Source organism: Bombus impatiens, unplaced genomic scaffold, assembly GCF_000188095.3.
Source record: "Bombus impatiens unplaced genomic scaffold, BIMP_2.2 scf_0136, whole genome shotgun sequence".
Taxonomy (NCBI): Eukaryota; Metazoa; Arthropoda; class Insecta; order Hymenoptera; family Apidae; genus Bombus; species Bombus impatiens.
The window spans coordinates 199,513-220,103 of NT_176555.1; the positions used below are offsets into that span (position 1 = coordinate 199,513).

At 44.4% G+C, this 20,591-nt stretch overlaps 1 protein-coding gene across 1 annotated transcript in view; it reads left to right on the forward strand.

Annotated features, from left to right (window-relative positions):
- The first annotated feature begins 6,147 nt into the window (after positions 1–6,147).
- The window catches only part of LOC100742623 (myocardin-related transcription factor B), a 250,068-nt gene continuing 235,624 nt past the window's right edge, over positions 6,148–20,591 (forward strand). The window contains exon 1 of the mRNA XM_024365540.1: positions 6,148–6,242. The gene's annotated coding sequence lies outside the window, so the exon portion shown is untranslated. The remainder of the gene's footprint in view (positions 6,243–20,591) is intronic.

The following is a 20,591-nucleotide window of genomic DNA, read 5'->3' on the forward strand; positions in this document are numbered from 1 at the left end:
TAGATTTGCCTGATGCAATAACGCCATTCGTTGCATGCTTTATCTTATATGGAAACTATGTTTATTTTAAAGATTAGTAAGCCGTTTTAACGACGCACCACGTTATCCGCTATTTTTAAGCTTAAAGTTTTATCGATCGTCCCTATCTACCACCTCAAAGAGCAAAAGTTGCCTCGAAGATTCTCCATCTGATACGTCCATGGGCTAGTACACGGTACACAGATTTGCGTGTCGAGTCGCACCGATATTTATTCATGGCACTGGTCATGCAGTCCATGTGCGTTCGCACCTGCACCGACACCTCCCTGATAAAATCTACTCCTGTTGCTGGACATTCGATTTCCCGATTCACCTTATCTCTTTTTGCTTGACGTCGTTACCGGTTTTTCAAAATTCCCGTGTACCGCTACTAGGGAATTTCCTATACGTATACGGTACACTTCGGGTATTCGTGAGAATAAGTCAAAGGAAAAGCATAATAAAACTCTTTCGATTAATATCTTGCTTTTGATGTACGAGAAACAAGTAACCATTGCATCGTTATTTCGAAATTGTGTTCGCGAGCAATACAATGTAATCGAGTGAGTGGCATGTGCAGCTTGTAAGCTCGCTGCCAAACTTATTGTTTTAATTAATCCGGATTTACGGTGCAAAAAGGCGAGTCTAAGGCGGACAAATGGTCGTGGTCTTCGGTGGGTTGGCAAGAGGCGCGGACACATCGGCGGGAAAACGGCGAATGCTGTTGAATTGTTTCTAAAACAGCGACGCGGATAGTTGCTAATGAGTTCCCAGTAATATTTAGGTTGGACTGATTGATGACTCGCGAGGAAATTTGTTTTCTCGTTTTATTTAACCGCTATGGTGACAAGTATCGTCCTTTCGACTATCGGTGCGATCATCGTTTATTATTTTCCACCTTGTAATTACGATTCGCGCCTTTCTAATTGTTCCAGAGAAATACGTTTAATCGAATCTTGGAGAAAATATTTTTTTCCTTCAATGACACAATGTTCTTTGGAGTAACTTTTCATCTTCCGTTTGATTTGTCGATCTTTTCAAGATCCCGCGTGTTTCTATTAAGAAATTCTCGTTTGGTGATTCTGGTATTAAGGGTGACCTGTTACATGGTCAGTCGAATATTCTTATCGAACCAAGTGCATTAACTGTGTCTCTCAGCGAACCGAAGCGTTCTGGAACTCAACCAACCTGCTTATTCTACTCCTAATGCACATACATATATTCGTGACAACTTAAGAACATAATGTAATCAAAGAGGTATTCACCTGTTGAAATTGGATAGAGTCCATTGACGTCGTCACACTTGCTTGCATTTCATTACCAAGTAAGATATGACTCTACTGCTAATCATAGTTCTGCCATCAGTTAGCTTTCCCTCTACGTTAAATTTCCTTTCGGATCTTCCACTATGTATTATTCCAATTTTATCTATAAATTCTAAATACAATTACACGACAAACAATTGCTACAAACTACAATTTTTTTCGTCCTATTCTTTCAATTTCTTTCCTCTTTTTTTCTTTGTTTTTTTTTTGCTTGTTATACACATTGTCAATTTCGCGATAGAGCGCAAAACCCTTTTCCTCGTCGCGCGATATTTTGAATCTGGCAGTGGGCAAAGCTGGCACAGATTACGCTTTGGCGTATTATTATGCGAAAGGCGTACAAGACGCGTAGGTCGGCACAGCGACGAGTATTATTGTCGTTTTGGCAGCTCGCGCGATTTTCGTGATTTAATGCACCGGATACCCTCGAGCGGTCGCGTTCGCCAATGCACTCGTCCACTCATTGAATTGTAATTCGCCTTTTTCGCGGTGTCCTACGAACAGTCTCTTTAGAGCTGCTGCGATCAGACTGCGATGCAATGTGGTGCATTAACGAAGGCATGAGGTATGCTCGTTGGTATGAGGAACTAGAGGATTTAAATGAACCTTTCTTGAATCTAATTCTTTGAATGGTAGTTTATTTTTATTCCTTCTACATGATTATATCTACATTCGCTGTTTGACCGTCAACAATGTCATACTAAGTTGCCATATCTGATACCAAGTAACTGTTCGAGCATATTTTACAACATCAAACGAATATTTCCATGGCACTCTTATATTTTATCAGATGATCGACGACAGTGGAATTATTATACACTTATTTGATGTTTAAAGGTTTCTGTGACAGAAATTTAAATGCTGAGCGCTCGTTAATAAAGTCAAGGACACGATATTCATCCTTATGGCCTGGTCGAATATAAATCATATTTTTATCGAAACGTACAGAATGAGCGTCCGGCGGTAATCCAACTTTCTCTCTCGCAAAGTAACCACAACGAGATCGATATCCTCCCGCTGGTAAACAGATCATAATTTCTGTCGTCGAACACGCTCATCGTCTTGTTTTACGATGGCCGTACGTGGCCTGCCATTTCGTTCGAAATGAATTTCCAGCAGGGCTCCGAGTTTATCGGCAAGAGTGTTCGATCGGTAATTTGTATTTGTCGTAAAGGATTTTTATTCAGCCGACTGTCTCTTAGTCGATGATTCAACGGTTGGCCCCCTTGTCACCGCTTTGCCGTGATATCGAGCTCCTCTTTTTATCATAAACAGCTTCTTTTACAACTTACAACATCGAGTCAGGATCGAGCGTCGATGTTATCCATCAACCGTTAAATCGAAGAAAGAATTTTTTCTTCAAGGTAGAATAAGAGAGGCGTGTCGTAAACTCGTCTCGTGTGGCGCCTCTGACCACCAAGTAAAAACCCTTGTCGCGTGTAATAAGCTATCGTCGCTACCGATCTCGAAAATGAAGTTGTACTTCGTGCCAAGTTTCGTCGACTGCCAAATTGAAGCGGCCGTAATAACGCGACCGAAGATTTTGCACTCGTCGCTTTCACATTGCGTCTCTTCTGCATCCATCGTTTCATTTTTCATTATGTCATACGTCCACGAGAATTGTATCGATATCAACGAGCCTGATGACGATCGTCGGTTTCCACGTCAGGTGCGTGCTTTGGCATCGGTTCAACCGATTAAAAAATGTCCGCTGACGGAAGATTATTTTTAAAGCGTCGACCGCGCTACGTGGAAAGTTTCGTTCGCTGTTCGTGCATGGCAGCTGTCTTTGGGATATTAGAGTTGGGAAAGAAGAACAATCCGAGAAACTTGGCTTGACAGTAGAACGAGGAATGTCACGTTCAGACCGTCCGTATAGTTTATAGTCAGACAATCGGACATTTCTTCCGTATTCTATCTCAATCAAACCTGAGACGTTCAGTTAAAAAGCGGAACGTGTTCATGTAATTTTCCATTAAATATTCATGTTGTATTCGTTTCATCGTCTGTTTGAAACTAACTAAACATCGTCTACGTAATTCAGAATGCAGAGATTCAACGAATACGTCTTCTTAGAGAGAGAGAGAATTAGCACCGAATGTAGATTTCGTAAACTTGTTTTCTAGCAACAGGATTTATTATCAAACTGGACACGCAACAGCGTTGTTTAGATATTTAAACAACAGGTGCGACACGGTGTATATCATGTTCATTAGAGCGACGTTGTGTGCGATTTGTTCGCGATGCAACACACGAGAAACGTTGTAGTGTTTCGGTGAAAAGCTGTTTGGCTGATGACTAGATAGCAGGTAACAAAACGTCGTTATAACGCGTACGAGTGGGCGCAGTTGAGTGCGCTGGTCCGTGTCCCGTTCCTCTTCCACTTTCATGCTTTTGACGCAGGTAATAGCAACCGCGACGTTCACTTTGTACCGTTTCGATCGCGATTTCTTCCCGGATGCGCTAATTTAACCCTTTCGAGTTATTACGCTGGCGAACAAGTTTCGGTCGATGCAAAGCGTGAAATTTCATTCGGCACCTAAGTAAACGCGTTCCATCTAACGACGTTACGGAAGGTGCCTCGAAATTGGATCTTTCATCGTCGCCGTCTATTTAGAATCTAATATTGTGCACATGCACGCTTTTGTGATTCCTTTCAATGCTTTACTAAGCAGGAAAGCTAAATATCGCTTGGCAGGTATGTATTTTTGAGCAGGTATTAATTCATCACAGCTGGTTTTACTTACCGCATCCAGTTAACCATTTTCAACGATGCTTGTATTCGTACATTTTGGCATTTTACCATTTATTTGCGATTTTTATGGGGGCAGACTGAAAAGCTTGAACGATTCGAACACGAATCCTTCGCAGCTGATGTTATTCGGCGCATTTTTTCTTTCAACCATTTCCAAGGATACCTCGTGCGTTTCTTAGCTTTTAGCGTTTTGTAACGTAGGTATTCGAGATTTTAGAAGGACGATTTGAAAAGTTTGAAAGGCGAGCGAATATTTGTGAAACCCTCTCGTCGTGCAAAACGAAAAAACTTTTTCGTACGTCGAATAATAAACAAGGACAATTTCTCCGGAATACCTACACGACGATTTACGCAGGCGTGACGGCTAATAGCCGATAAGATCAACGATCGCGATTACTCTTATCGGTTTCGATCGATGCGGACGGTGGTCACGCGCTGTGAGTAGAATTTTCGTAGCGCGGAATCGGTTCGTTGGCGGAGGAACGAGGCGTGTAGCAATCAGTTGGAATCGAAAGCATCGATAAGCGATAATTCGAAATCATTGATCGTACTGTGGTAGAGTCAAAGCTACCTGCTACGGTAATTTATCGAGATTGTTAATTATTTAATCGGCAGGCTGGCGATCAGTAAATTGTACGTTCGCATGGTGGGCAAATTTATGGGGCGAAACGGTTTACAGCGAATTGCGGTTTTGTTCGTGTTTGGATGTCGGTTTGGGCGTTCGTTTCTAATTCAAGCTTAGTCGGACATCGCGGACTTCGCACCTGTCATCCGCTGCCAAATGTCTCGAATCATTAAAACAGAAAACGTAAACGTTTATGTTAAAAGTATCTGTTGAAGACATAAGACCGCCACTTGGCAGTGATGCTTTTGCCAAATACTTGTGCACCCGTCGGTCTTTCGGTTTACAGTCGCGTTCGCTTAATGACTCGTCAAATCGGCCGGCGCTGCTCCGCTCTGCTACTTGAAAATTGCTCGCCGCAAAAAATAGCCCTCTTTCTGATTACCTGTTTGCTTGTTCCTTGAAACGCACAGCTCCAGGCAGGATTCTACAGACATTTAACACGCAGGACAATTTTGATATTCGGTTAAGGGAATTTTAACGTAATTGCCAACGTCGTTAATCATACAGAAAATACAATTATTCTATGATTCTATCGCAATAATCGAATTTGTAGTTTCGTCATGGATATTCCAATGAAATTGTGTTATACGAATGAACGCGGTAACGTTTAAAGCGTGATACGTCGAGGAATGCGGCAATTTAGCCGGCTGACATTAGACGAAGGTGCGAGGAATTTTGGTTGTTACGTATTCTGGGTATGGCGTAATCGGATGTTTCATACGTCCGGTCCGGTATGAATTATTTCAGCGTGCTCGAGTTATCACATTCTCGAAATAAAGATCGTCTCGGTCACGAAGCGGGGAATCTCGGGGCGCGGGAACGCATTTCCAAAAATTGAAGAGACCGTTGCCGGGCAACAGCACCTGTCCGACGTCGTCAGGCACAGCTCTGGATTATTAACTTCCGACTGGCTGAGCTCGCGATTTACACCCTGTATGTGGATTTATTGGTTGGTCGGCTGGAATTTGCCCTTTCCGAATCCGTGGCGTTGCCCGATTCGCGTTCCTGTTTTTGTTATACAGCTGAGTTAGCTGCTTTGTCGCGTGACACGCAACAATGTACGCGGAACGGTTTGCTAAGACGTATCTGTCTCCTATTTCCATGAAATATTATTTCAGAAAGTTATATTTTCGAATATAAATATTAGCATTTTTTCGAAGGTCATCTTTAAAAATAATACAAATCTTTTCTCTCTATTAAACGTGTTCCGAAACTGTAAAATTGGTGTCATTAGCGAGAATTAGGCGACCTTCTACATAATGACTGTCGGAGTTAGAGGTCACGTTTGTAGGTTGTATTTTTTAAACAGCTATATTTATCCCCGTTTAAACGATATTGATGCAACTACTGAGTTTTTTTGTATATTCAAGCGACAGTTTTAAATAAAATTTTCAGATAGTTACACGGCATGCTTTTGGTTACAGTTGGAGGAACGTGCGCAAACTTGAAACCGATGTACGAGCTCGATCGTCGGCAAAACCCTCGAGGGACTTTCCGATAGCATTTGCCTGGACAGTTGGTAAGCAAAGGAATTCCTTGTGTTTCGTCGCGGATCGTGTAAAAATCGGTCACGAGATCGTCGTAAACAGGCATCGTCGACACTAGAACCCGAAATAGTTAAGCCGAATTCTCAGACCAGCGTCGGCTTAGACGTTCACCGTTGCCATTTGACAACGCCTACGCGTCAGCCGCGTCTGGATTAGAATTCACTGACAGATTTAGGGCCGGTTTCGTAATACCGATTAAAGTCAGCGTAAAGCCTTAAAACAAATCGCGCGGGTACATCCTTCGAGAAGGATCTACAACGGAAATCTATTTATCCAAATCCATCGGAGAAATCGTGTAACAATCGTTCGCTGATTCTATCACCTATCTATGATTCTTCGTAAAATCGGCCGCGTAAAATATTCGTCCATCGATTTTTTTCATCATATTACGACATCTCGTTCGCTTCGTTGCAATAAATAGAGTTCGGTTAAATAAATTTCATCGTACCGCCAGTGGGAAAAATCAGCGATAAATTCGCTCGAACCATTAAATCGACTCTGCTCGCGAGCCTGTCTTTCGGTTGACATTCTTGTCTATTCGTTGGACAAATAGACGTTGACGATCGTTAACGGGACGATTTACGTTCGCGACTAACCGAGACGGGACGTCGCGTCGGTCAAAACGCGACGAAAGCTCGTTAATTGAACGTTTAATTGAATGGCCGGAGGGAGATAACGTTCAAGGGGGGAGGGGGGAAGATGGAGACAACCGGTAGCGAGAAGTCGTTTGAAAGTCACGAGGTTCGAATAATTCAAGCGACTCGAAAACGATCGAGAGGAGTAAGGAAGGATCGACACGCGGGTAAACCGGATCGGGGCTGACGATCGAGTTTCCGATTCCTCGAGCCGCGACTCGATCTTTCCCGTTTACGATCGCGGCCACGCTGCCAGAGGGATCGTCGTGTAAACGCATCACGCGGATCGATCCTAATGATTTCCCTTTAGGAAGCGAAACGCCTGGACGCCGATTCACCGAGACCAGTTTGTCTCCTCGGACAATAACGACGATGCTGGTGGCGGCGATCCGCCGCAATGAATTCTAATTACCGCCGCGGTACTCCTCGATGCTATTTATGACGGCCAACTTTATATCTCGCTTTGCCACGGATGCGACTCCTTCCTTTTTGCGCGAACCGACATAGGTAGAATTGGGAGCTCTTAGGCGAGATTGCTTCGATTTCCTTTCCTTCGATTCCTTCGCGTTCCTTTATTTATTTAATCCCGATACTTTGAATGTTACGTATCTAGGCTGTTTGATTTTTCTACTTACGTACTGCTTATGTCTATACGTATTTTCTATCATACGATGAATGATCTCTGTTCCTGCGCAAAACGTTCTTTCTTTATTCCTGATGGCGAATGAGTCAGAAAATAAAGAATACAGAGTAATAGACACGCGTAACATGAAAACCATAAAGATCATCTAAAGTAGAAGGTTGGAACATACGGAACAGTCAACTTAATTCCTCGCAAAGATAAGTCACCGAACAACCTGCCTAATGTAACGTAAGCACACTTATCTCGTGCGACCGACTATGATCTACGATACTAAAAGGGTGATAAACGTGTTTCTCCTTCAGCAGCATCTTAAATCAGACTCGTGTTCCATCGATCAAACGGAAGGTAAATCCCACCCCAAATGGTTAACAGGGTCCCCAACACTTTAACCCACGGCTTATTCTTGGCGAGGCGGATGAAGCTATACCATGGCAGTCGTAGCCGCAATTAAAAATAACTATGGCAGGGAACTATGTCGCATCTCCGATGCAACGACTCGTTAATGTTGACGAACCGTGGTCGTGATAATTCCTTAGATAGGATCAAACCAGCTCCTCTTTAAGTCTCTAGGAATCCTTGGTATAGGTAGCTATCCACGGGTGTCCTCGAAGTCGCGGTAACATGGAACGATTGCTTAAAACAGGATTACGAGGCGAACGCACCACGATGATGAGTCGAGTAGTTGGATAATCCGTCCATTCACCGAAAATCATTCTACGCGAGAACGAGTGAATGGAAAGCTGGATCGAGCTTCGGCCTAATCCTCCGATGTTCGTTCATGTTGACGTAAGTGTCACGTGGCGTAAAGGTCTCATCTCTTTTCCCTCTTCTCTTTTCTCCTAGACGTTGGTCTATCGATCGTCTCGCTCGTTCCCCTTTCTTCTTGTATTCGTACACGGATTCGTTGGTAGCTCGAGGTGTTTCTTTTTTTATCCTTGTCTTCGGCCAGTCACAGCTTTGTCTCTCTTTCTCTTGTTCTGACGTTCGTTCTCTTTGCGTAGACTTGGCTCTCCCTTGTCCATCTCTTCGCGGCTTGCCTCGCACCAGGAGGCAAACCAATTACATTATTTATAACTTTGAACTAATTTGATTATACGACGGCGCCACGCGTCGCCTGCCCCATCAACGATGCCGTCGTTCCTTTCGGTTTAAAACGTTTATCGAGATCCACGGTGATACGGCTTCGTTTTCTTGCTATTATTCGCGATCACGTTCCTTTCTTTCCATCTTCCTGGGTTCTATTTGGTTTTAGTCGATGCCTCAGGTGTCGTTCGTCCTGCCTAGGATCAGACATTCTTTGGTTAGCTGGAGGTTAGAGGCGATTCGTCGCAGAGGATATAATTGGAATTCGCTTTTACAATTTAATCCATTTCTATTAGAAGAGTTCCGAAATCGTTGCCTACGACGTATACTGCGATTAAGTTTTTCGAAGACAGCCTCACTTCGAACTTTGAAATGGTTTAGCGAATTATTTATTCTCGAGCTAACTAATCCTCTGATGGAAACGCAAAACCTGCGACACGAAACGCTTGTAATCGGAAGACCCGGATGGACAAAAATAATAATCCGACGAGCAGTCGGCGGGCTGCGATTATTAGAAACGACTAGGAACGTCAGAATCCCGTCAAGCACAAAAATAAAAACGGTGGTCCCATCGCGTAAAAAGCACGAAAGAGGAGGAAAGGAGGAAAAAAAGAAGAAATTATCCGAGTTGGCTGTTTGTCCGCGCGATGACGTCAGTGAATCCGTGACTAGATCAAGGTGCCGAGGAGAATCGCAATTGACCGCTGGACCTTCTTTCGTTTTGACCAGATCACGCGTCATACCGAAAGTCGGTTCGTTCTAGCGTAGGGGGCAATCGCTTGGCAATGAAATCCAAAGCGGTTACATCAGTCATCGTGTTGTCTTTAAGCGATATTTGTATCCAAAATTCAGTGGAACGTCCTCTTTGTTCGCGTTTTCGATAAACAACTACTGTTCAATTTTGTTCGTTCAACTGATTGGTTCGATAATGGGAGTTACATATACCACGTACCATCGTTCCGATAAATACACAGATTCATTAACCAGTTAGCTGTTGCGATCTTTTTGAAAACTTTGAAAAGTGTGTACCTAAAATGTGTCGTAAGAAGCAAGAGACGACGAGTATACTCGTGAAACACAGAGTATGTGTGACTGTTATAATACAGAATTAAATTGCAATGAAATGACTGTTTTATTTTTTAATTTTATTACCGACGAGTCTTGTCATAGTACAAAATATTGTCATTACTTCGTGACGAGTGTGCTCGTCAAAAACAGCCAACGGGTTAACGGAGAAAGAACGAAAACTGAGTAGAAAAACCGTGTTTTGTGTTTTTGCTGTCTACCTTGAGTCTGCTACGATCCTTGAATTTTGTTCTAGTTTCAGCAAACTATTTTTATGAGAACTGTATGACGTTATTGAGAGGCAAATCACGCGCGTCAACTATCATCCTTTCGTTTCCCTCGAACTTGGGAAATTTTTCGACGACAGAAAAACACATCTGGGTCACAAATGACGAAAGGGCGCAGCTCGAGATAATGCGATTAAAATTTCTTATGAAAAGAATCGATTAACAGAGCACGTACGGCGAAAGAATGGAAAAAAAAGCGTGGAATCGATCGGAATTCGTTGGAAGCGTACCGTTACGGTGGATTCCCACGAAACAACGAGCGGGAATTCGTAGCTGGACGGGTTGGCTGTGCGCAAATGAAAGTTGGTCCCGGGGAAGCGTGTCGATCCATACATAATTCTGTCCCGTCTTTCTTGTTCGACGGGAGTCCCTTTTCACCCCGTGGTTTCGGCGCACGCTGTAAACATATAAATCCGCCGCGTATAAATGCATCTCCGGGTTTTACGATCGCCGGCTGTAAATTTCCGCCGGCGTTGAAACGGCCATATAAACACGTACTGGCTCCCCGCGTTGTTCCACGCCGGCATCGGGGGTAGCTGTTACTTCCGTGGAACCTGGTTTCGCGGATACTGATCAAACCGGCACCGTAATACGTCCGTTTCATTTCCTACATGGTGATATCGAAAGACAAATGAAATACGTAGATAGCATAAAAATTATTTATAAAATATCGGCGTTTGTGCGAGCGTCGGTAGCCGATCCTTCACGGAGTCACATTCCCAAATGTTCGTTCGATTAGCGAGTAGAATCTTAGCGAGTAGAGACAGTTTCTCTTTACTCGGTATCACTTCCATCGCTATTCACGCATTTCGTTTTTTCGAGGTCGTGCTCGCGACTGCGGCAAGGTCTGCACTATTTCGGTTGCCTCAAGGCGAATGAAACATTCTTAGAGAGAATAGACTTGGTGCAAGCTCCGTGGAACAACCAGAATAAAGGAAAGGTTATTTTTTTTTTTCGGTAGAACTTTCAGCGGAAGACGAAAACCAGTTTCGTGTGGCTCAAATCACCCGGAGATTGCGAACGCGTCTTGTACGTGTAAAATTAGCTTATATACGATCAATTTTCTTAAATTTAACTAAAATCACTTAAACGCATCTCGACCATCGATAAGCGTTTTATATTCCATCTGTTTTGCAAATACGAATTATTATTCGAAATTTTGTTCGAGTATTTTGCGAATATACGGCACGACGATGCGCTGTTAGTAAATAACGAAAAGAGTCGTTTTCTCGATGACGACATTAGCGGAAATATGGTCGCGTAACTGACGAGAATTCTTGCATTAATCGAACAGTGAACGAGGTCGCGTTACGTTCGATGGGTAACGCGTGGGTGGCAATGTATGAAATCTCGCGTGTGTGCCCACGTTACGCCGCATTATACGGTACAAATGTATCGTAACAGACAAACGAGCAATTCGCAGCCAAACGGTCTATGGCGATACAGGTGGATCACCAACCGTTTGCGAATCTTTCGTTTCAATACTGTGCCTAATAATCTCCCTTATCAATCAGACGCGTCGCGAATATCCGCGTACGTTAATGAAACCATTGCTCGCGATCGAGATATTAACGCGAGCCGAAGATCGCTCGTGAAACGATCGTAAAGTGACGTAAGGATTTCGACTCGATACCGCGTGTCTACAATTTCGCAATATGGAAATGGAACGACCAGTCATGTAACGCGATTCCGCGTGGATAGTTACGCTAATCAGAGAAACTTCCGTTAGAACTACGTTATATATAACAATATACATAATATAATACACGTTGATACTTTAATCTTTATATCTTCGAGATTCTTCGGCGGTTTCACAAAACGAATCTTCGCGAAAATTTCTTTGGGTATACATCGATTTGTGGAGCTCGACGTTATTAGCGTACGAAAACGAATCACACTTTGCTCGTGTTTCTTACTCGCTGTTGGTTAAAAGTGTACAACCCGAACAATTACCTGGTACACGCAAGGCGCTTGAAATACGTTCGCAAGATCGCGAAACTCGCTTCATAATGGGGTCGGCTATTCAAGGTGCACCGGGGAGAAAGCGAAAAGCTGGCGACTAACATTTTTCTTTCACGCAAATTCTCTACGACCCTAACGACCGGTGTAATTGGATTTCATAAAGTTGCTTGAAGCATCGTTGGTGGGTACACGAGATGTGGACACGTGATAACGATAAAGTCGTGTCGCGTTTTAGAGCAGTGATTATTTCTGGATGACGCGATCGTCAGCTTTAATTTCGTAGACATTTTCTCGCCAGCTGAAAACGGATCCTACGAAACGCGCCGACCAATCGGGCAAAAATTAATTTGTACAATTTAACGAGCTTTTAATCGCGGCGAAATTTTTTTCGTGTCGCTTTCTTAACCAGGCGAATGAAATTTAGTTGAAGTTGTTAAGTGAGCCGTCACGCGACAGCAAACGCGTACATTCGTATTACCCGTTTGATTTATCTGGCCGCGTATTAAGTGTATCGCGTTTAATCTCTCCTGGATCGTATTAAAAAGCTGCACGCTGCGCGGAGACTTTCTTGAATTTACAATTACGAAACGACCCGTCGTAAATTTGTCCTCTTATATCTCTGGCGAATGAGCCATGGAAAACGGGCAGTTTTGCATAATTACGTCGCGCGCGCTGTCGCTAAAACACAAACGCGGTTTCGATAGGTGTGGGCACGTAGGAGAAAGCGAACAGTTTAGCGCTGTCAAAGTATCGAATGTCGACGATCGTTTAAATAGTAATTTCAATTATTCTCGCGCTTCGTACGCGATTTTCCATTCTTAGATCGGTTACGTTCGATATTAAATATAGCTATTCGGCGTGTCATTTGCTCGGAATCATAACGACATGGTTGTCCTGCATCCCCGACTGAATGTAAGATATTTTAAACCAGGACGAAGCTTTGAAAAAGACAAACAATATATCCGCGATTCGAGCGGTCGCAATCACAGGGATTTTTTTCACCGCCAAAGCGCCGCTTCAAATATAATTCACGCGATAATGCGAAAGGAAGTAACACGGGCGCAATTTGTCCTCGTCGCGGTGGCGGCGTTGAGCACGTCGCGAAGGGATCAACGTCGTAAATCAGGACTTTATTTTCGAGGGAGAGGGAAAAAAAGAGGCAAATGATATGTACGCGAGTTACCAAGCACAGATTATATTCGCAAGAAACAGATGTTCGGCCCGAGTGCCTTAATTAAGAGGTAATTACTTATTCCGTGGCCAGAGAGAGCCCGAATGACTTTCTTTAATGCGCCCAGCAATTAATGTGCCTGGGCCGATGCGCATCGCGTAACCGGAAGCGCACCCTGGTAATCGCGTTTCTTCGCGATGCAACCTCGCGTGTGTTCACGCGAGAAACAGCTTAGGAGATCCGCGGTTACGTGGGAATTAATTACCACGCAACCGATTCTCAACGATCGAAATTTTGGACGGTCGGAAATTCAACACTACTGCAGCTTGTTCATTCGGCAAATACAAATCACACGCTTTGCTTGTCGAGTACCGCGCATTCGTATTCCTTTTCACGGTTGCCGCCATTATGGTTTGCACCATCTTCTACCCATTTTTCTTCCGGCTTGACAGATTTTGCCCGCGACATTCCGACGTTCGGTAACGAAAACTCCGGAGGCGCCTTGTCGCCATCGTACTTTTATTTCTGACTTGCACGTTGCCGCGTGGTTCGCAATTAATCATTACGAAATCTTCGGCCAAAACAGTCTGTTTATTTAATTACTCGAAAAAATGGGTGCCGAACCGATACGATCTGCGTGCTTTCCATCGTTTCATCTTTCTTCGATACGATTCGCTGTTCGTTTCCTATTGTATATTTACAACTACTTGAATATTCTACTTAGAAATACAAGGGATGTGGCGTGACCACATCGAAGGCGGAGTCGTATAGGACATAATACCGCTTGTTATTAATTCAAAGACCGATTATCCCTCGTATTTTGTGCTATGATTCACCGTGCGCCACACCGTAGATTAGCCAACCGCACCGAGGTGCTAATTTAGCGACGGAATTGTCGCGTGCACCGTAATAAGGTGTCCCTGCGTGGACTATTGTGCTCGAGCCCCCGTGTCTCGAATCGACGCGAAGAATTTGTTTCCGTTTTCTCAGCATCAGCGCACGCGCGAGAAAGAGACGCGGTACAATGGCTGAGAGAGATTAGGAACGACAACGTTTGTGAATTAATGCGCGTCCCAGGTTGATGGGGAGTAACGGGGTTGAACGGCGCGACCTTACCGGTAATTGAACGTCGCAGGTTGCCACTTAACGGTGACTCATCGCACGCTCGCGCGAATTATCTCGCGCAATCTGCTCTCGATGAGACACGCGGTACCGACGATAAATCGCCGCGAAGAAATTGCGGCCCTGGTGGAAATATAGCGTTTCATGGGGTTTAGCCATCGATTAGGTTGGCGCGCGGCCGGTAGCCGTGCAACTTTCGCGAGCCGCTGCTGCGCTATCGCGTAAATTATTTAAATGATACACGCGGATCGAGGAGCTCCGGTTAATGGGTAACATCGTCACGATTTCCCTGTGTTTCGGAGTCGAATAAGGATTATAAATAACCGTGGCGTTCTCTCGAGTACCGGTATCGCGAGTCGTTCGTGACGGGGATGTGGAGTACAAGTTGGGCATACAGGATGAACCGGGAGAGTCGAGCGTTCGATAGCTCGCAGCTTTTTGCATCGATTAATTTGAACATAATTGCTACTGGTATTGCAAACTTTTTTACGTCGACAGACTTCGATGTTATCGATAGTCCGTGCAACCATGTTAATGTTGTGTCCCGTGTTTAATTACACGGCATAATATACTTATTATTTATTAGGTGTCTCGGACTTTCAGACACTCGGATTTTCCATACATGCGCTCGCAAATTGCAAACAGTATATTTTTTACCAATCGCCAAACGTAAAGATAAGAAGCAGACGAAGGAGAAATTATTTTTACGTTTTCGTTATCTACATCGATACTCCTTTTTACGCAAATTGTTCGAAGAAGTTGCAATTTCGGTAACACGTTTCAACCGAGAACGGGTCCCATTTACCGTCTTTATAATTTGTTACCGAATGGACGATGCGAAAAGATCAGATGCGCATGATCTACTATGCCAGGATTACGTTCACGCGCGTTACGTAATTCGTCACCAGCGGTAGCGGCCTCTAAGCTGTCTCGCATTATCGCGCTGCCGTAAAAATATTAAATACGATCCGTAGTTAACAGCCGCTAGTATTTCGCTCGGTTATTTGCAACCGGGTTATAAACGTTGCACAACGGGATGCCTAAATTTACGATGGTACGAGCTTTTCCAAATCTTTGGTTTCGCCCTGCCGTAACTCGTATTTCGTCCGCGATCTCTCCTCCCTTTGTTTCGTGGCTGTCGGTTTCTCAACCGACGACCAGCGGAGAGGATCGTTTATTCTCGAGCGAGATCGCCGTCGCGAAAATCGATGACGACACGGTCGTGAACCGCGAAAAAACGCGGCGCGAATTGGAGACGCATCGGTGACGTTCGCGTTTGTTGTGCACGCGGGGAAGGTGAACGTGTATTTCTGAAGCGGCTGACTCAGCTGCCACCCACGCTTGTTTCGCGTACGCTCGTCACCAGCACTAACACGCCGAGACGACGACCAAGTTGCGCTCGTGAGCGCGAGAATTCGCGCACGCGGCTCACCTTGCCGCGTCTATACGCCACGAATACGCGTGCGATCCTCTGCACGTGACCTTTTTTCTTTTTTCGAAGGCTGGTTGCGCAACCGGCTCGCGAGCATTATGCCAATATTCGCCGTTCGCGCGGAAAGAAAGTGTTTTACGATCGTGGCCCGAAAGTTGCTCGACATCCTCGCGGACTGCCCGCACGGCTTATCGTAACGAGCCTTCGAGCCGCTCGTCGGCGTGTAGACGGCGCACAATTTTTTCGGGCTCTTCACCTTGATTATGTTGTTCACTTTGTTACCGCGGTAAAAACTCGAGACGATACCGTCCTTCGGTTTTGGTTCGACGAGGCTTGTCCGTGCGGCACATTGTTGCTTTGGACATTGATCATGCCGAGAAATTACAGCATGTCAGCCGTAATTTGTAACGCGGAGCCTGTCTTAAAATAGGTAGAACGCTGTGGGAGGTACGTCCTCGATCGAGGATGTTCGTTAAATTATCGTGACTCGATTGTTTTCTTTGATGTTTCACTCGAAAATAGTTTGATTCGGGACGAAGACACAATGGACCACCTATAACGCGTATCGGTAATATCGCGGTGAAAGGATTACGGACAGAGTTCGTAGGATTCGACCAACACCTTTGTACAACGCCTCAAATAAATTAAATAGAATTTTCGACTTTCTTTTGCGAATGCGATTCTTATTTCTTTGTACACGCTGGCTACTTTTTGTATCCATTGTATAAACTGCACGGGAGAAACTACCGGCTATAAAAGACGTAGAAATTTATCTCTTACGGTCGTAATTCGCGTAAAAACGTGGATTGCATAATAATACAGTGTATTCGTTATTCGTAAACAAATGTATTACGCATGACATAGTCTGATATTTTGAATAACGCGCGTGTCAACGTGTTTGTAGCCTAGCTCTATTCCCGACCGCATAATTCCTGAAACGCGCTCGCTCGAGAAGCCCGATCATCGATTGGAAACTAGTTGCGAACGTTCGGTGTCATAACCGGCGACAGGCCGCTATAAATAAACGTTTACGATACATCGATCAACTGGCCAACAGGCGTTAAACGAACTGCACAGCGCGATACCAATTAAAGACGAAAATAAGCGGCGGTGGCGAGCACGGGAGACTCGTTCCTTCGGGAATGTGTTAAAACGTTGCATTTGCATGATACATTTTAATGATCCTGCGTTTTCGTCACTGTACCGTATCTGACGTTTCTCAGGACATTTCGAAATTATTCTGTCCTTCGGTATTAATATTCTGGTTATCAGCACATTGAGCTGTCCAGTGTGTCGCAATATTTTGGATGCAAATATTACGCATTATACATCGAAGAAGGATCACCGTACGTTGCGATATTAGCGCGTTTATATGCGCGAAGATTAATCCAGTTAAACATTAAAGCTAAACCTGCTATCAGCTTGACAGGTTTCAGATTTTTCGTTATCGCAATTACATGCAAATGCATTTGCCAAAATTAATCTTGACAAACTGAATCATTTATGCATAATATGCTCAAATATACAGCCCAGATCGATAAAGATAAATCAATTTGTTAGCTTCGTTTTAGTCCTGGCAAACTTAAATACGATATAATTTTATCTTCGATAAAAATGAAACAACACGCGAAGAACAGGCGATGGCTATGTAAGATTGGCAAACGAACCACGAGTTAATTCGTCTTCTCTGTTTAACAGATTCGACTTCTCCATATCCAGATACGTATACGCCAATTTTTAAACAAATATCTTAGCTGGTCTCGCATCGTTACACCGTTAACCAACACTTTTCGCGGCCGTCTCAGCGATAATTTCGGGTCTCCGTGGACGTTATCAAACGACGGTTTCACGACGCGACATCGTTATTATTTCGGTTTTCGATCGCAGCATTCTCGGCGGGTTCGTCGAACTCCCTGTCGTTTCGCATTTGCGCGGCAGCCGGGTCGTACGGTGCGCTAACTCGACGCACTTAGCGCCGCTAGATTCCCCAGTCAGATATTAAAAACAGCTGGATCCCGGGAGCACGGTCGCGCGCATCGTACGTGTCGTTTACAAGCGACGAATTTATCGCCCCTGCCGCGACTTTAAGTACCACCCCAAGTGGCTTACAGCGAGTCGAACGCCTCGTTGCTTTCGATACGTCGGCCGTCTCGACCCGTGGCACACTCGTTGAAAAATTTCGCCAGATAAGCGTGGAGAAAGGAATGGAACCCGCTGGATCCTGCTACTGGCGTCGCCCGGAAGCTACGTTCGCCGAATATTTATCGCCACTGTTACCCAGTCTCGCGTTATCTCGCAGTTTCTCGCTTATTGTTTCTTAAATTCCGTATAATTGAAATTTATTACGCATTCGCGTGTAATTTGTTTGTGCACGTCCTTACTCGATTTTAGGTTAATTGGTCCGCGACAGGAGAAAGCCATCCGACTTTGCGACATTGTAACGTGTCTACATCTCGAGTTTCAATGACGCGCTCAAGGAAAATATCGCTCGGTCAGTTCGGGAAATTGTTCGATGTCGCTAAGCGAAAAGTTCGCTACTTGGCATTAATTCTGTCATAGGAGCAGCGGCGAGATAGAGCGCGTTCTTTCATCCATGTTGTTTCTATCGTATCAATGTAGAAGTCGATGCAGGTAGATAGCCCGTGGCGGCCAGTAAATTTGAAGTGAAAGAAGTTTTTGTGTTGGAGATCGAGGACAATGCGGTAGCCGACACGCGCGAATGCGATTCAATTCGTTAATTATCCGAAACAGTTTAAAGCACGGTCCAAGAAAACACGGCGGCGGATATCTGGGTCGATCCAGAAATAACCTGAATGCATCCACCCGCTCCTGGTTCTTCCTCTGTCTCACTCTCAAATCTCACGCAAACACACACTCACGCCCTCTTCGTCTTCTTCATCTTCTGGGATTCGTCGACTCTCAATGAAACATCCTCATCCACTGGTAGGCAGATCGTTCGTTCGTCTCTTTCTCTGCACGGCACCTCTTTCGTGGATCGGTCCACGCGATCTTCTTCTTCGATCGCCGCTCTCCTCCTCGCTCTTTGCTCCCCTTGCCACCACTGTTCAGCCTCGGTCGATTAATTTGCGAGTGGGTTCGCCACGATAGCTTTTAAATTCGCGCGATCGCGACATAAACGTTGCTTCTGGTAATGCACAAGCTGGCTCGACCATTTGTAATGACGCAACTCGCGATTATCTTTTACGAGGGAACCGATTATTTACGAATCGATGGCCGGTTACGTGAATTATGTTGCGCGTTCACGCGAAGATTACTTAATTTCTCGATGCTTCGACGAGAGTTGCACGCGGACTCGACGCTTCATCCAGTTTTTGATTGCAGCCTCGGTTGAAAAAGTCTACGATAGAATACTTAAAAGATGAAAAATATTTTGAAGGTTTTAAACGACGACAGATAGGCTGAATTAATTGTTCCTTCTTCTTAAATAAAACCATCCTTTTGTTTTTCTTGCTAAAACTAGATACGACGCTATGTTTACTTAATTTTTGAACCATGAACCGGCCTGACCTAAAACATTTATTTTTACCCAAGTTCCACGAAATTAAATGGATGGTATAACACGTTAAACGTCAAATGAAATACGATAAAAGCGATATCGTGAAAAATAATTACCTATAATAATCGTGGAATAAATTATCGGGTCGTAGTTTCACGCGACCAAGTTTCTTTTCGATGCCAGCTACATCGTTTAAGCAGAGACGGTTATTACGAAAGACAGACGGTTGCTCTGGTGGACAAAGTGGTGCCATATTTTAGGAAGGATTCATGACTAACCACGGTGTGTCAACAGCGCGACTTTTGCCCGCCGGTATACAAGGAGCTTGCACTTTTGTAATGGCTCGACATTTGTTCGCGCACTGACGCTTAATTGACCAATTTTTAATGTCGCGCGTCGCGGTATTTGAGCGACGAATCTTTCGGATTTGTAGCGGGACCGCAAAGTACGAGTACATTAGCGGTTAATACGCTGGAAACGAACATTGAACGGCATGTTTGCTTCTTGAACGTGCGCGACATCGCGTCCCACGATGCGTCATCCCCTCGAAGGTCGGAATGAAAAATGGAACGAAGTTACGATGTGGTCGGTGTTGCAATAAGGAAATCGTTATATTTGTACCGTTTGAAAATGAACGAGATACTTTGTACCACATGCATGTCGAACACGAGATATCATCGATTCGAAACTGTCATTTTTTAGTTGATCGTTTTTTCGTCTTGGAGCAAGGTTGAATTGCAGCCAAATTTTACTCGTTAAGTATTGACTAATAACTGCGCTTAATAATATAATAGAATTTCGTTTATGCGAACTGAAATTATATATCGTACATTATTTGCCTCTCCGCCCCTTTCACTCGATATGTAAAATGAAAAATACAGCGATAACTTACTTTATTTTGGCTCTTTGAACTCCGAGTCTCACTCTCAATTCTCTTCTCGATCAAAATGCGCTTTTATACATCTTACACGCGCTACAAGTAATCTAAAATAAATAGTCACTCGATCCTCGATCTTTCGTGTCACACGAATTTCCACTCTAGTACTATCGTCAGGATTAATGAGAACAGTTACAGAGGATAGCGACTTTTTATCATCGATACTATTCTTTTCTCTAACACGCGTTCGGATAAATGGATCTTCACTGTATACAGATTCCACTCATCCGTCCTTCTTGCCACTGGCATCGCCTGCGGGCCGAAAGTTCCGCCCCAGACAGTTACGTCCGCTCCATTGCACACGTACGGCCCCCTTTTTTTATTATTACCGGTTTCATTTTTAATTCGCTTGGCGGGCGCAGTTGGCCGCCCGCGGACGGATCGTTTTGCCGTAATTAGTTTGTGGCCCGCGTGCCTCTAAATCGGGCGACGATCGTAAATTCGCGGCGACGCTGTGTCCCGCGAAC